The sequence below is a fragment of the Diprion similis genome, chromosome 2 (genome assembly GCF_021155765.1).
Source record: "Diprion similis isolate iyDipSimi1 chromosome 2, iyDipSimi1.1, whole genome shotgun sequence".
Lineage (NCBI taxonomy): Eukaryota > Metazoa > Arthropoda > Insecta > Hymenoptera > Diprionidae > Diprion > Diprion similis.
Window position 1 is genome coordinate 4,122,375 of NC_060106.1, and position 18,616 is coordinate 4,140,990.

Below are 18,616 nucleotides of genomic sequence, written 5' to 3' on the forward strand. Positions count from 1 at the left end.
TATTAATATTTTTAAACTTAATTTATTAAGCATTATTCTAAGAATATTCTGCTACATTTTGATAAAAAAATATTGAAAATTCAGCCAGTGGTAGTGGTGAGAACCGAGTCACATCGAAAAAAAGTTTCCATGCGGTAGTCAGGATAACTCATGATTGCTTCATCTGAAATTAAAAAACCAAAAAGATTTCTTTTAGTACATAAGTTTATCCTGAATTTGAACGAAGGAATTAACAAAATATTCATTTTTGAATTTTCGGTGAAGGTGCAATGAAAAAACTCTGATTTAAACTTTGATTTACTCTTTTTGTTTAATTAAAAAATAAGTTGTAATTGAAAAAATCCTTCGTTCAGAAACTAGTATTTAGTATGTAAACGAAGTGGGCAAAGCTTAGGCGAAATCGGTCCGAAGGCTTTCGAGAAATTTTGACTACCGCATGGAAACATTTTTTGAGGTGACTCGGTTCTCGCCACTACCACAGGCTGAATTTTCAATATTTTTTTATGAAAATGTAGCAGAATATTCTTAGAATAATGCGTAATAATGTACGATAAGTTTAAAAATATTAATAAATAAGGTACTCTGAAAAAAAATCACAAAAATATGCTTTTTTTTGGTATCTCAGACCCTTGCCTCCCCCCTTAACGACATGCTTTGGCCGTCCGGTAAATCGCAAAACACACACATGCGCAGCTTGGGATATACATGCTGCCTTTGCGTGTCAATTAGCGTTATTTATACGAATCCTTTAACTAGGTACTGTAACCTGCCAAGTCTGTCTTGCCGATTACACCTTCGCTTCCTATCCATCTTCCAGGTACATAAGAGTCTAACTACCGAGGCATGGCAGGCAAGTACATGTTGTCTCACATATTTATCTTTTTTTTGAATATATCAAATTGCACCCAGCTCATTTTCGACATAACGAAACTGTGTGGCATGCACGCTAGCCGAAACTTTTTATTATCTAATTCCATGCGCACCTTTCGTCGTCTCGACGCTTGGCCTCACTCGTGGAGCAAGCAGCGAACATTTTTTTTTACAAGCCTATATAGTGAAGAACCGTTCGAACCGTTCGTCTTTGATGCTACCGACGTGTGTAATTATTTGTTATTCTTTTCTTCTGGACTACGAAACAATTTTCTCACACCCGTCAATCTTTTGGATTACTTACTCAAGACTATAGAGACTACTCGATCGCTTCGATATCTTTCAGATTTCTTCTGTCACACAGTCCCGTTGTCGTGAGTTCTTCAGCCATTTTCGTCTGCAGTTCAACAGGCTTCGAAAGACTCCGGCTGATCTTTTTCTCGAGAACATCATCTTATGGAAGCATGCGCCAGAAAAGGAGTCGTTGTGCACACGGCTAAAACTGGTCCCGCTTACATCGAACCTTTCTCGATCATCCTCAACCGCCGTTGTGCTTGATATGAACAGAGACCTGTACACTCGCAACCGATCAGCTCTGAGATTAGCTATCGAAATTAATCACAATCACCATAAAAATAAGTAGAGTAATTAGCATTTAATTGAAGATTCACTCACTATGTGATGTTACGCATTCATCGGCAACGCCATGTATTTTCATTTATGATTTGATCACTTTTTTCAACTTCCCGGCAACTCTAACAACGCTTTGAATCGACCTTCACCTTACCTGTCAAAAATATATACGTGATTGCTTTATATGTCTGTGTTAAGATAATGTAAACACAACCGGTTTACAACGAATAATTGAATCAAATTTGTTCAAGTCATGGTGTGATTGACACATTTGAACCCAATATGCATTTCTTTTTGCCCAATCGTCGTATGGTACATTTCTGCCCTACTTCCGTCGACAACTCGACTACTTTGTAGTTTTTATGAACACTCGTGCTTAAAATACGACTTTCAAGCACTGATGCTTATAAAACCTACAAAATATTCTGGTTTCTGACAGTAGGCAGCACAGAAAGTAGGATTTTTTATAGATTAAAAGATTAAATATTAACAAACTCATAAATGTTTTTCATTGGTAATGTGGAACACTTGTGAAAGATTTTCAAGCACCGGAAGCGGTACGCTATGTTTTACCACTGTACATCTAAATCATACCTTCTGAGTAACAAGTGTAACGATGTGATCTAATCAAGATCAAGTGCACATACATACTCGTCTCATCCGATTGACGTGTTCCACCCAGAGTCTGGAAGATGAATAAAATATTGCCCGAGGTAATAATTGGCATAATTTCTATTGATGCAAGAATACCTACAGCAGATCTGTATTTACTCTCAATAGGATTACTCAGATTGTCCTGTAATCACATTTTACAGTTAGTTAATAACACCTGGTAATTGTGATGAAACGAAGATACGGCTATACAATAACTCTTCCGTTGTTTAACTACCCTGTATTTGATCATGTTTTGTACGGTAATTTCAAGGTCTATTTGTCAATCAATGCAATGATACCCTTTGGCATAAAGTGTAACATTTGTACTGAACGTGAGTAACGATGAATATCGTTAATTAACATCCCCATTATCGCACAGACTTCATGGTATTTCCAGACACGAAAGTTCATCAACTTCGAAACGTATTCCAATCGATCAAAAAGATTCATCAACGATCATTCTAAAGTCATTGTTAATAGACATTATCGTTTCAAATCTTTGAATATAATAATTTTTTTTCACTGGAACGAGCTGCGGCTGCATGAATTATACATGCGCAGAATATTCCTGTGCGCATAACAAGTGGACTGAAAGTAATTCGTAGCGAGCACAATATTTTTCGCTGTATGAGATCGGAGCCCATGATCAACGATTGTATTTTTTGCTCTAAGATTTGGACACATATGAGCATGAATATAGCAAAAGGACAGCTAGATCGCAATTCAAAATGCATGTATTGTGCCAATATTGATGTGTATAATGATGTGTATGTACACTAACAATAAGTTCATAACGATTACTGACCGACGCCATACTAAAAAGATATCCCAAGAGAAGAACCACGTAGTTCCATGTTGTATCTCAGCAAATTTTCAACTTTTTACTACCCTTTCTGACGTTAATTGGCATTTCAAGCGCTGAATTTTCTCGACATCCCGTCCAAGTATGAGGTATAAGAAAACTCAAGTCATACATGCAGATTATAGGCGAAATACCCGAAGACAGTCGTAGGTACGTACGTGCGTGAGTGAAGAGTGTTAGAATTACACGTTAGAATGAACTCTCACGTGACAATATGCGATGAGCGCCAACCATTAAGCAGCGCTTATTTCACAAGAGAGAAGCACGTAGGTTGGCTACAGCTCCGAATGCCCGCAGTCAGCACGACTGATAGCGTGCGCTATTTCTTTTCGTTCTCTGACAGCACACGTGTCTGATTTCATCGACTTTAAACTCAGGTTAGGCTCGCCTCCAGGGAAAGGTTATTGATTCTTGCGCTATGCACCGCGAATCCCCTCAACCTCCCTCGACAGATTCTCAAACCACTTATAGGAAGCGTTGAGATAGTAATAACAGTCCAATTTGTACTACCCCAACAACCAGGGCGTGAGGATAAACGGATTTCAGGCTATAATTAATGATAACATTTTCAAACACAACAAGTGTATGGGGTACAAGCTTCGTCGAAACCAAGCAATTACTTGTTACCCTTAATCTCCAAGTCTTGACGAGTTCCTGAGGCTAATAACCTGTAGATGAAAGCAGCGATACGTTGACCCGACTTGTTTCACTTTGAGTGAAATTGAGCGTGCTGAGAGATTAGTACGTATATAATACGATCTTCAATTTATCGCTGTTAACTTCAAGGCTTATTCGATCAATAGATTTTAATGTAATCGCTACTTGATCGCACAAAATCGTACGTTGACTTCGGTCCGTGCGATTGGAAGGGATTCATACTGATTTAAGCGCAGGGTGCTGAGCATGCACGCTTTTATGATGCTGCATGTTTGAGTGATTTTTTATACTCTTCGTGTCCCCTCTTTTTGTATGAAAAAGAAAAAATCCAGCTTTCTGAATTACAGTACGGACGAAAACATGCGGTGGTCCTCTCAACATCAGAGAGCTGTAAGAACACGTTTGACCATTAGCTGACTAATCGTAAGTAAAATAATAACAGTAGAGGTGGTAAGAACCGGCGGCACCATGGCGTGATGCACGATTGTTAGATACCCTATCCTTTAGAATTAGAGGATATGGTATTTTTAGTGTGAGTTGTATGGAAAAGAGAGGCTGATGCATGGCACATGCAAAGCTAACGACCGCCAAAGAACGCGGATAAATCTTTATGTACGTGTAAACAGTACTTAAAGTGTGTATGTAGTGAGCCTGAATCAATCCGTAGTTCGTAAAACCTGCAACTGACACAGAAATTAAACTGATTGTATAATACTTAAATTCCTGATTTTCTCACTCTACTATAAACGTACGTGAATGCGTGAAGCAATATTTGATACACGAGAAACCTCTAAGTTAAATAAAATTTTGGCTTTTAGATAGTTCCTCAAAGTCGTGTGTACAGAAAAAGATTAGAATTAACGTTGTCCACATTCCTCGTTGTCCGCAAGCATTGGTACTGAACGTTATACCCACTCACGTTGGCCACACACAACAAGAGTTGAACATTCAATCAGTTCCTATTTGGTAAGTAAATAGAAAAATGCAGTTAATTTAGCCAACGATCGTTCGGCGACTGACCCTATGGGTCAACCATATTGAATGGGCCACTTCGCTAGTATAGAGAACGGTCATGTGAGCATTTCGAATTCCTAACTTCTACTTAAACATCTATATGGTCCCAAGTTCAAAAGCGAAATCAAGTTTCTTGGGTTCGTGAAACAAAAGGATCCCGAAAGTGTGAATAGATAATGTGAACGTGACCCCTTAAGCGTAAAGTGATAGAGAAGATTACTGTTTAGTCACGATCCCACCTCGGACCATGTGCAAGCATTGCAAACAGAAAAAAAACATTAAGGAACTTAATGTCAATAGAAAGATTTGAGTCCTTCCGAACTGACGGTGTGAATACGAGGCGAACAAATTTCTCTCGCATCGTCTGCCAATTGGACTCGGTTCTCTTTTCACGGACTCGTTCTACCTCTCAGTCTGCAGTTGCTAAAATAACAAGTTTGAAAGTTGAAAAAATGTAATAGCTATGTTTAGTTATCCCTCTATATCTATAATATATAAAAAAAAAAAACATGCTATCTGCATGTTCGAGTCGAAGAGTAGAGAAGGTTACCATGGTAGATATCGGTGGGTAGAGAGAATAGACGGTTGGTATTTCTCAACCACACAATTCAAATAAAATTAATCCTGCACGTACCGTTAGCCTGTACCTATACCCGAGTTACCTAACTCATAGATGATTTAAATTTTGCACGAAGATTGGTGTGATGGTGAAATTAGTGTAACGGCCACTAGGCGATACAATCTAACAAACTGCGTACACTCACTGAATCAAGAGTTCAAAATTTCACCATGCTAATGGCAAATCAAGCCGGAGCATTATTGAAATTAAGAAGGCGATAGCTCGAGTGAATATACTTAGGGTGGACAAGATTTGCTTTTACAATTTGTTACAGTGAGTAGAAGAGACTCACAATACTTGCGATTGGATAAACGACCATCAAAATTCGGACCTAACCAGGGTCAAACCTTCACAAACGAGTCCAAAAATCTGATGCATCCTTTCGGGTATCGCGTGCCCAACACTTTTGGCAAGAATACAGATGGTGCTAGCGGATGATATGATAAATGAATAATTGAAATAAAGTACGGGCAAATGAAGTGCACAGTCAACATAATTGGTATACAGTCAACATAATTTCAGCACGTAATCCAATTGGACACGTGGATAGCTCGGGCGTTTACGCAGCGCTCCAATCTCGCATTTAATTTAAAATTCCATTCAAAGAGTCACCTCATCACGTTACAATGAAGCACGTGTGCTCATTGCATAATTCACGACCTCTGAGGATAAGGTGGTTGCAATTAAGATCCATCCATCGGTACTTGGTTGGACCGTATGACGCTACGGCTGTCTTACCCCAGCGAGCTGTGTGCTTTAAATGCATCAGTACGACTCTTCGGGATATAATATTGGAACAGTACCTATACACCAGCCTCTGCTCGATTAGGTATATGCCTCGTGAATACATTAATTAACCGGCTTTGAGTGCGGACAATGCGTGTTATAGGTCGTGTGTAACAATCAGTCAACCTGATTGACTACAAGGTGCGTGGTTCAGATGGTAGGATGTGTTAAAAGACTTTGGTTAAAAGATCGTCGGAAATCGCCCAAAGAATGATCTACCCGGGTTTAATGCGTAACAGCAGGTTTTTTCTAGCACATTATGACACGATTTTTCCCCCAAGATTACTACTCAGCTGCAATCTATATACATATACAGCGGTGCGACGCAGCAACTGCTGCGAGTCTTTTTGTACAGGCTGCTTTGAAGAACGGTAAAAAACGAAGTAATTGTTCAAACTATTCGAATCAATCGGAGCATCTATCGATTTCTTTTATTGGAACTTGATCGTTTGATCTGACAGTTGAAGGCTTCACAATGAAGATAGCCACTGGTGAATGATACGAGAGTTATACCGCTTTGTTTTCTTTTTTCCCGTCTCTTCTTTTCACGTACGGTATTAAACGCACGTTTCATGAGTTGTCAAAAATCTCAAGTTCTCATCGTAAATGTTGCTTAAATTTCCATTGGAATTTAATTTCTCACGGTATATAGATGAGCTACAGTGATTGAAACTTTCGATATTTTTCTAATAATTACGCTGTCGTAAAATTAATTTTACGCTTATTGCATTATTGACGTTCACGAGACTCGTTCCACGTGGATTTATCGAGGTGCAACATCTACACGTGACCAGAATGACAACGACAAAAGATTTCAGTTGCATTGGTGGCATGGAAAATCAGATAGAGACTTTAAAAGAAACAGTTTTATTCCCGCTGATGTATGGAGAAGTTTACTCCAGGTTTAACATAAAACCACCACGTGGACTTCTGTTCTACGGACCTCCGGATAATTTCAGCTATTGTCAAGTGCACTTATCATTCTTCCATTAAACCGAAGCAATTTCTGCAAATGCGGAACAGCAAGAACTACAGGAGCAATTAATAATCCAACTGTAAGGTCTGTCACTGTCACTCATTTTGATGAAAGACCGGCGGAACTTGTAGATTAATGGAGATTCAAGATTAGGTCGGTATCTCATAACTGTTGCTTGATTTATTAATTCCAAGGTTAACCGCGTTTTGCGTAGGAACTGGAAAAACTCTCATGGCCGGTGCTCTGGCCCTGGAGTGCAGTAGTGCCGGGCGGAAGGTTTCCTTCATCTCAAGAAAGGGTTCGGATTGTCTAAGCAAGTGAATTGGCGAGAGCGAAAAAAAGCTGCAGGATATTTTTCTTCGGGTAACAAAAGTTCGTTTTTTCGGGATTTGAAAATGAGTCAAACAGCTGTTGCGAACAGAATATTGTGAAAACACCGTACAAGTTCGGGTGATCAGCTATAGCGCATCAAAAAAACAAAAATATACGCATAGCAGCATCCGGATCAATGGTAAATGTGTGATTTTGGATGTATCTGATATAAATCTTGATACTTGCATTATTTAGATTCTTTTTGGTCCGGTGGCAACCAAGCGGATCTTAGTGAGTACCACTGGTATAAAAGAACCTAGTAGTGTTTAGACTTGTGAATTTTGAAGCTGTCGAGCAACACTTGAAACATTTATTATGGTCGGGGAAAAAAGAAAAAAAAAAGAAATGGTGGTTACAATAATAAAGTGTTAGCTGTATAATTTATTCATCGTTGAATGAACCGTTCGGTTCGTATGGTTTACGTTTTCAAATGGCGACATTTGAATTATCGTTACGAGATTTCTGTAGGCTTCTGGGTATGAGCGGGCTACTCTTTCCGACTTTGTCTACAGCAACGAGGTGTCCTTAACTATTTGGGATGTATTGAGGTGGGAATACTGGTGTTGGTGTATTGAAAGGTACTAAAATACGAACGGGCACACGTTCTTCGTTACACGTTTAAATGATTGAGCGACAGAGTCGAAGAGCGATGACAGTAGAGTATGATAGAGGTACAACTTAGTTCGTCTGCCTATTCATTTTTTGCAACATTGAGTCGGCACGCCTTTCGGGACTCGGCACATCGGTTGTCTCGTCGACGACTGGCACCTGACAACCCGGGGTCATCGCGCGAGATTGATAACCGAGAGATTGAAATAGTTATTTTAATAGGCAGGATAGGGACGCCTCTTTCCCGATGACCAATTACCTTTAATTAAACAACGACTTTCCCTCGTCTATCGTTCGACCTATCTGATTCGCGTCATGTAATTTACCAGGCAAAACAAACGAAACCCTGTATCATATTCTTCGACGAGATTGATGGATTGGCCCCGGTCAGATCCAGTCGTCAGGACTTCGTTCATACAAGCGTTGTGTGTACCCTCCTCGCCTTGATGGACGGACTGGATAACAACTCGGAGGTCATTGTTATCGGAGCTACCAACAGAATCAAAGATATAGATCGAGCTCTTCGTAGACCAGGAAGATTCGACAAGGAATTGTGCTTTCCATTGCCGTGTTTCAACACTAGGAAACAAATACTGTCGGTATGAATTTTCTTTCTCCCAACAATGCTTGATTTCACGTCCTTGTTCAATTCTAACAGATTCTATTTTACCTCCATGTGTAGTTTGGTCTTAAGATAAGATTCAGAATGATGTCAATTTTCACTGAAACCCTAGAAGACCAGATAGGACGAAAACGTACCTTACCATCCTTTGTTAGTATTACCAAAAGTGATACTTCTTATTTTTGTTTTTACCGTATAGAAATAAAGCCAGTAGATTTATTTCAGCGATGAAAAACGGTATTTATAGATAAATGGACATTCAAAAACCGTGGAAGGTAGGTCAAGATTCGACGATTTTATCCGGTTGGTTGCGGTAAAAACTGCTTCGCGATATCCGGGGTCGAATGTTCTAGGGTCACAGGCGTTTTGGATATATTCTGAGGATTCACGGGTGTCCAAGTGTTAGTCAATGACTAACCTGATGTTAGACTAGCCAACCATAACGAGGATATCGAGGGAAAGTGATAGGAAATTGAATTAGCAAGGAAGCGTTCTCGCAGCAGAACCTCCGTAACACACCGGCCAATCAATGTTGAAAGTTTCTTGCAGCGATGACGTAACGCAGCGCGCAATGCAAAATTCACGTATAATACTGCAACTTCGCGGATATTCGTTTCTGAAATGTAAGCTATGTTATCACAAGCAATCAGAAACGACCTATCGTGAATCTTGCACAACACAATTTTTCAATTACTATAGCATATTGGTCAGTGTAAAGCCGTAGAAATGATCACAAGTTTACATGTAAAGAGACAGATCGATTGACACGATTCCCAAATAAGGTCCTCCCCGTTATGTTGCTAAGTGTGGTTGAAGGAAGACTCGAAGAAGAAGAAAGTTAAAGAAGCCTTGACCATGATTATCAATAACGTTTATTAATTGTAGGTCCATGTCAACAGTTGGAAACAGAAATCAGCCAAGAGATTCCTATCGTGCCTAGCCTCGAAGACAATTGGATTCTGCGGTAGCGATCTTCAAGCTCTATGCGCTGAGGCAGTTATGTGCTGCGTCAGAAGAAATTATCCACAAATTTATACATCGAAAAAAAAATACCGTATAAACGGCAGGTTTCTCGAAGTAAGATTATCATACAAACGAGTGAGTCTTTCATTAATTGACAGTGCGCAGGCAAAGCAAATGCCATCGGGTAGCCGAAGTTAACTCGAAAAGTCTCATGTTACGCGTTGAGAGTCGAGAGTTAAATGAACCAGCCAAACTGATCGCTCGATCCTCAACGCTGCATCTCCCAAACCTGTCTCATACACATGTGTCCTGTCTAACCGTTAGCATAATTAACTTTGGCTTTACTGTACGCCACGATCACAAATATGTTTAATACCATCATATTGTACCTATCTATCGAGCACCTTTTCACATCGCGTGATCAAACCACACATAGAATTCGTACGTACGGGTATCAAAGGTGTGAAACGTGTTGATGAAACGAATTATAAACATGCGTAAAAAAATATTATGTTCCTGATGGAACGTGAATTGGTGAACAAGCAAGACTTTTTGACAGCACATCAGAAAATCATTCCGGCTTCCAATCGGATCGTTGTATCTCCGATGAAATACTTACCTACCAAAAAAAGACCGACCTTTGCTAGAGCAAACACTCTCACTCGTGATGGCTAGACTTAGAGTTCTCTGTCCTTGGGGAATGCTATTTTCCAGTAAAATGTAAGCCATCAATACGACGTACCTACCTAGGCTTGTGTGTAAGCATGTTGTGCTAACGACCCCATTAATCAGCGTCTACGCTCGACTCATCGCAGTCTTCAATCAATTCAATTTAAAAATGGTTTTTTGGGTGATTGTACTCAACTCTTTTTCGTACTTCAGTTACTTTCGCACCACTTTACGGTTAGATAGTACCTCACATACGCATTTGAAGCAGGGAGAAAGTCACCTCGAAGTCTTCCCCTTGTCCAAGACTACTAATCACTGGAAATGGTCATTGTTACACGCAATATCTTGCTCCAGCGATTTTCCACACGTTGGAGCACCTGCCCTATCACGTTCTCGACATTACTACCCTCTACGAGGTGACTGGAAGGGCAGTAGAGGAAGCCATAGTCCGGGTATTTTCTCTCTTCGGACGTTAGTGTGTTATTCTGTTGACATTTGTCAGCCATCAGCTGATTCTTCTCAGTCTTTACTTTTTTTTTCATTCATCTCGTTTTACTTTCAACGTTCACGTTCACGTCGTCTATAAAGCGGATTAAGGAGGCGCGACGCACTCTTCCTTCGTTGCTATACGTCCCAGACATCACGGCGTGGTGGAAACTGGTAGACGAACGAGCACGCGTCGTCTTCACATCTCTTATGCAGGGACTTGACAGAACCGTGACTATACTGATTCTGACAACCGCCAATTGTCCACACGTCGAGCTTCCCGAGAAGGTTAGTAATTATAGTATATCGTAAGACTAGACCCTCTATTACGATCTTCTCAGGATACCAGAGGTTACCGAATTTTTTTCTTTCTCCAGCTGCCACATTAGCCAGTCACGCTGTGTCAAACGCGGGAAATGAAAAAAAAAACATTTATTGTAACAAACGTCATTAATCAATATTCGACGAAAAAGCTCTACCATGAACCTTGACACCATGTAGAATATCTGCTAAAAAAAATTTTCTTCATTTTGTTACACATGGACATTGTAACAGTCGACTTCGTTTACACAAGAACTGCAGTCTCACTCGATTGCAAACAGATTGTTGCTATTTTTTGTTCTTATCGTGATGTAGCCGAAGTTAGCAGCGTTCAGACTATAGCTACTCAACTTCATTATTTTATTCTGGGTCACGAATAACGTTCATAGCTCCACGTGAGCGTAAATTTTTTTCATTCATCCTACAATTAGGGACCAAGGAAGTCCTGAATGAAGTTAAATTGTGTCAAACTTGTAGAGATAGTTGCAGCAAATTGCTTTGGTCATTACACGAGATGATGTTTGGCAGATACAGCAACTGTACAATGAGCACCAAGGCGAAGTGTACGAGGTATCTACGCCGGAAATCACGGAACGAGAAACATTTTTTGAACAACTGTTTTTTTCCTCCGTATCAACAACATCAATCACCGAAAATCAATCAGAGGAGTCGTCTTCCAGCGGTATATATAACATTTTTATCATGTACAGTTCCCCAAAATGTCATCAAGCAAATCACGCTGTCATAGAGAACTATAATACACGGTTCTCCAATTACGCCCATAACCGCCTGAATGAATGCGTTGCATTCTGGGCTTTCAGCGCATAATATTTTATGACGCAGCGATGGGGAGAAAAAAGATAAACACGAACCTGACCCTGCACAGATGTGATTGACCGTGAAGTACGTCGAAGACGGTACCATTTCATGACTCACGATCAGCTATATTTCGAACCTACATCTCTGTGACCGCAATCGATTGCTTTTCATGTACGTTTTGTGATTTTCTGTCTGTTCCTTTCATCCGCTATTGGAAGCAGATGTGATTGAAATAGCACCGGGCAAGAGTGTTTCTGCTGATTGTGAGATCAACTCGAGGGAAAAGCCCAGCAGGGTTCAGTCTGTCCAGTCAACATCACATTCTGGTAAGTCAGTCAAAGGCAAATCATAGTAATCGAAGCTACTGATAAGACACCGTCAACTTACTCGCTGTATTTGTCAGTTGAGAGTAATATAAAAGTGTAGATCTCAAACACTCGCCAAAGGATGAATGTGTTCCATTACTCATGGTCAGTTACACCAGCTCTACCCGGACCGCAGTCACCTGATGGAACATCTACACTCACATTACGCATGTGTACTTGTCTATACGCACTTGACGACATACCACACCCAGACACCAGATCAAATTACAGATCACTAATAACTACACTTTATCATATGGCACCCAGAGACCATTTCGCAGGTCTTCCATCTTGTTTACCATGAGCATAGAAACGACCTAGGAATCAGGATTTCCTGATTGGACAACTGATTTATACCGAAGCTCGGAATCAATGATTTCAATCTTAGAAATTCTAAACAAAACAACGAGTCAAGGCATTCTTTTTGAACTCGACTTACACCAACTTTCAGGAACAGCTTTGAAACGTGAATGCAGTGCAGCCGGTGAGGCTTGCAGAGCATCGAAACGAGCCAGGATAAAATCTGAACCCAGAAGTGTGGATGAAAAAGTGAAGCCAAATGAAGTTTCGGCGAACATGCCGAGCAAACGAACGCTGGAATTATTGCGTAGGACGGTAGCCGTGACTGCGAGATCTAATAGCCAGCAACTCGAAAGCCTCTACGCGCTTCTTGAAAGGGCTATTCAGAATCATAAGAGAGATGTATACACAACCTTCATTGAATGTTTGGACAAGTACAACGGGAGGAGAAAGTTGAAGCGAAGAACCCTCAAGAAAAACGATTACCCTGGGGGTAAATACAGTAAAAAGTTGGCTTCAAATTGACGTGTGCAGTGTAACGCTGATCGTGGAATCTTGTAAGAGACCGGGCATTTCATTGACCAATAAAGCGTATCGAGTTTAACCGTGTATGTATATCTTGCACACGCTGCTTTCAATACTTGTACGTAACACGTCACGAGAAGTTCCTGCGGACAGAGCTGCAGAGGTTCAACTGATATTGACACCGGCTTTGGAGTGTTAAATTCAAGAGTCACCTTTCATTGACTGCGGCAAGTGGCATGGCCAAGTGGGCTGAGTTTTTGTTTGTTGTTATAACAATAATAGTGATTCTCTGCTCCTACGAAGGAATTGACGGTAGTCTATGACAAAGCCAAGCACCCTGCAGGTTTCCGAACGGTCCTTGATAATTATTCGTTTTCCCCACATTTACTAACTTTTAGTTTCATCGTCTAATTTTGTTTTGTTCATATAACTGATTACAGAATATGCGCGATAACAAACAAGAATGAAAACAACGTATAAATTCAAATAATTTATTATTTTTTCACATTTGGTTCATATATATCCTTAATTGTCCATTGACGCTTGAGTTGGAGAACAGAGATGTAGCTGCGTAATGCGAGTGTGAGAAACTTTCGAGCGAAACTCTTCCTTTCTGTCCACTAGTATTGTTAATTCGCCAGTTTTATTACCTTGCTTTATGGATTATGATTCGTGACGAGTCGGCTTGAGTGTTTACTGAAACAGGTGAGTTTAAACAACGATTTATTCTGTCGTAACAGGTTGCTGCAGTGTTGCAACGGTACCGGAGAGTTCAAGCTCGCGAACAATTGACAATGGCTGCTCGATGTCTTCAAGTCTAACTGCCCATTTTGTACCCCTTTGTACTGCATTAAATTTAAAGCCCCGCTTACAGCTATGTGTGAAAGTAAAGAAAAATTAATAATAAATAAAACAGCAGACAGTGACCAAAATCGTGATCATCAAGTTTACTTCCAATTTGTTCGCCTAGGAGCAAACCACATGGGTTACGATGCGGTTTATAATGGCCCCACTATGTCAGAAAATGGAAACGGCGTGGACTGGTGATGCGGTATAACGGGATTAGCTCAACAATGAAATTTCAATTAAATTTTTAACCGCTAACTCTCATGCCGTTCCGGCACCTACGTGTAGCATACAATCAGTTCAAATTAGTATTTGAATTAAAACTGCTCAATTAAACTATCAAAAATTGGATAGCGAAATTTCGGTTAACACAATTCCTTAGTCAATTTACATTTCAAAATGTAAATACGTGTAAATAAGTAATTGTGGTAGTTTTGCCTTGTTGAAGTAAGGAAAAATAAGTTCCTTTTCATTTGTTTGCAATTTCCCGACGACCGATTGAAAATGGGTTGCGTAACCAACGCGTAGTTAATTGATTTTCGAATGATCAAAGGAAAAGTTGTTCGTTAAATTATTCCTTCGCGTAACTACCTCAAAGGTGACCCGAAGTCAAGTAGGAATACAAAGTTTCAAACTTGGTAAGTGGCTTGGTTGGAATGAGAAATAAAGCACTCAAAGGAGAAGAGATGTAAGAAACTGGTTTTCTCAAACTGGTCAGGCTTATGTCGTCAGCTACTTTTAATCACTGCCAAATAAGCTGTATCGTTCTCCGCTAGGAGTGCAGACTTGAAGGTTCGATTGTTTAAACATTAGCGTGCTATTCGCTCTCCCTAACACAGATGGTGTACATGCCGCAAAACTCGGACAATAAGTAAGGCGCGAGTTTGAAAGGTGCGTAAAACGGTACTGGCATGAACCACGCTTGAAATAACATCGCACCGATAACCAGATCGGAAAACGCAAGGACGACTTGCTAACAAACTAACAGTGCCTCAACCAGCGCTACTTTGACATGGTACAGTACGTTTGGCACGCGATAAAAGTAACCGGCGAACACGTAAATACGGTCATTGATTTGCACATTTTGGTATAACATAATGAATGGACGAAACCAGGTACTTAACTCTTCATGAAATTCAGATTCAATCTATTCTAATAGTACACATTTTCTTGCAAGAATTTTTCAAACATTTAGCCACACGTTTTCAAGAACTCCACGCGTACGTGTGTCACGATAATTATGTTTCCTGGAATCAGACTTTTTTGGTACTTTCTGAAATATATTATCAACATGCCTGCAGATTAAACAGATAGTAAATATTTCATAAATCGATAAATCGAAGAATCGATAATCTTCATCATCATAAGATAGGTTGTGATGTAATTATCTTGAATTAGACATGTAAATCTGAAGAACAATTTAAGAATTTGAGTCTGAAATCTAAAAAGGAAATGAACGAGAAGACAAAACACGGTAATAGCAATGAGTCTGTATGTTAAATTCGGAAATTAATTTAATGGACCAATTCTGAGGGAAAAGAGAAATCATTATTTATCATTATCAATTTAATTATTGCTACGATTGAATATCTATTTGACGTTCATTATTCATATTTCCTCAGGACATATCTCATATTATTTGTCAATCAACACGATATATTAGGAATATTCGGTATCAATTATATCATCTTACAAGTGACTATTTCGTTAACTCAATCATTGAAATTCGATACAGTTGAAATTCTATAATTAAAAATTCATTCCTCCCACAATCATACACATTCCAAATGCGCTGGAGTTGAATACAGTTTATCACAGGTCACATAATAAATAATGAAATTCGGAAGATGCTGCAAAAACACACGTCGAGATATCAGATTGTCGTTGATGAAATTATTGAAATTGAAGACACGAGAATAAATAAAAAAGAACTCATCCAGATGGTTAGACTGTAGCAGCAGTTCTGTAATGTAATTTACTTGATGTAGATAGCTTTACAATGAGTCCAATGGATGAGAATGTCTTTATCGAAGGCTCCAGATCTGTTCAGCCGTCGTGCACGTTTGGTTCAACGATGCATCAGGTTAATCGCTTCAATTTGACGTAACTAGTCAAATTGACACTTTGAACCACCGGGGTCAGACAATATTTTTGCGCAAACTATTTAAATTAGGTTGTATCGTCACAATGTATGCAACGCTTGAAATGCATTTTTAAACGATACCGTTAGACTCTTATAGCATAAACATAACGCTGTCCGTTTATAGTTTATAGCCTCTTTGACTGGAATAAACCGTATCCGCGGTTAAACTTGACCAGTCGCCGATGTATTCGTGGAAATTACCTCACTCGAATTACAGGTAGAATAAGCTCAATACCTACAGTTGGTTTTTTTGATAATCGAATCACGATTTTTTGTGGCACAGTTTAGTTTCAGAAGACGTTTAACGCTTCTGATGAATCATGATTTCGCGCCTGAAATTCAGCTCGAGACTACAGACCCATAATTATACACTTCATGAACGATCGTGAATCGATAAACGCTTTACGACACCAAGATTATCTAACGCCTTCGACGAATGTGTAAAGGTACAAATAAGTAATGCCCCCGTTAACTTGCGGCTCAACGTAGGTAAAAGGCACCGTCTATCTGTAAGACAGTTATAAATAAACAAAATCGATGCGGCCAAAAGAAGTGGTCAACGAAAGACCGCAACGAAATCGAAAGTACCATGTAACGCTTTTTGAAGTTGATTCAGTCACCCAATCCCAGCCTAAAGTACTTCTACGTTTCGTTCAACAAACAAAAGCGGCGTATCGTGCATCGAAGTTCGAATTTAAGTTGACGAACGGGAGGATAAAGAAGATTGAACAAAAAGAAAACAATTCCTGTCGTCGACTAAACCAGAATAATCATTCGATTTCTCTTCACGATCAATTGCGGCAACGTGACTTCCACTCCACAGGTTACACGATTCGAACGTTCGTTCTTATACGTTACACTGTCTTCTGCGAGGATCACGAGAAATTTAAGATTCACGACAGTTACAACGGCGACAGAGGCACCACGCTACATTTTACGGTACACGGGAATCGTCTACACGCATCAAAAAAATTCCTTTCAGTCATCGACACGGTTCTAAAGTTTGCGCTGAATTCTTTATCGAATTTCAATATTCTAATCTGGAGAATGGGATGAGACCGATAGACACTTAAGAAGATCTAAGGTACTGAACTTATAAAGCGTACACATTTTCAATGCTTCATTGCACTCGTCGTCCTCATTCAAAGGCAGTCTTATAGAAGTAGCACAGCTTTAAGGGGTTCCTTGGTCGACGTCGACGTTGACATCTCCAGATAAGTCCACGTATCTCAAATCGCGAAAAAGGGCTTAACAGCCTTATTCTACATGCAATCCTGAAGACAAAAACTACAATTATGCATTTTTGTTTAACGCAGGAATAAAGAAATCGCACGGATTCTACAAAATCGCAATAGTAAATTCGTAGAATTCATGCCATTTTTTTATTTCTTCGGCAAATGGAAATGCATTATTGTAGTCTTTTTGTTGAGAATTGCGTATAGAGTAAGGCTGTTTAGCTGTTTTCCGCATTCGAGATGTGTGGACTTCGATATTTAGAGTTATATACGTCAATATCGAAATCGACCAGGGCACCCCCTTAAGTGGTGCTCAACTGACTTCACTGATGGATATCAAGTTAGGAAAGAATGAAAACATAAGTTAAAATATAGCCAATTTGTATTTTTGCACAAAAATGATACACAGTTCGTAAAAATAAGTTCTATACTGTTAATACAAAATTGCGTAACTAAACTGAAAATGTTGAGTTTTCCAAAATGTCGTATATACACTTTGTGGAGAAGTGATACAAACGGTAACTGCAGAATCTGTGCAGTTACATATATCTTCGGAACGTTTCTGTGTCACGCAATAATAGTCGAAGACTTTTTTCTTGCTTCGTATTTTCTCCCGAAGCAAATTCGTATAACACTCCTCGTCTTGATATAGCGCACCTATATGGTTAGCGAACATCTATAAAAGGATAAAAAAAAGCAATAAGTTGACTGTTAGGAAATATTCAAGTTTATCAAGTCACGAGAATTGAGGAAATAAGAGTAAAAATCAATCGCGAAAAAGGTACTCGGAGAGAAAGTACTTGGCTGGGATAACTGTTACTTATTTCTCTTAGTAAAATTTCGAAATAAAATAGGTCAAAGCGAGTATATCTCATCACGTCGAAAAAATGTCATCTAATTATAAAATAAGCAAACAGATAAATAACTTCCGTAGATATAGAGTGTCGCGTGATTCTACTAAATTCAGCCGTAAATTAGTATTCGGTGAGTTCAACAAGTCCTTGTTCCGCATGTATGTATTGTCATGGCGAGAAAACGGGCAGATACTATCGCGGATGAAGTGTGGAGGGGATACCAAACGAGCTTCGAAACTTCACAAGTGGTGTGATAGCTCGGTAGAGGAGGAGTTGAAATCAAGCGACACAGGGAAACAGCCAAACCAAAGGTCCGGTTCTGCTTTCCGTATGTGGCGGCCGCGATGCGGCATCGAGAAAGAGGCACCGGGCATAGAGAACAACAACAAATCACCGTGGAGGTAATAGGTACGTAT

The 18,616-nt window shown here is 39.6% G+C and overlaps 1 pseudogene; it reads left to right on the forward strand.

Moving 5' to 3' along the window:
* Positions 1–6,890: 6,890 nt before the first annotated feature.
* LOC124416217 lies at positions 6,891–18,605 on the forward strand (annotated as a pseudogene).
* Positions 18,606–18,616: the final 11 nt, after the last annotated feature.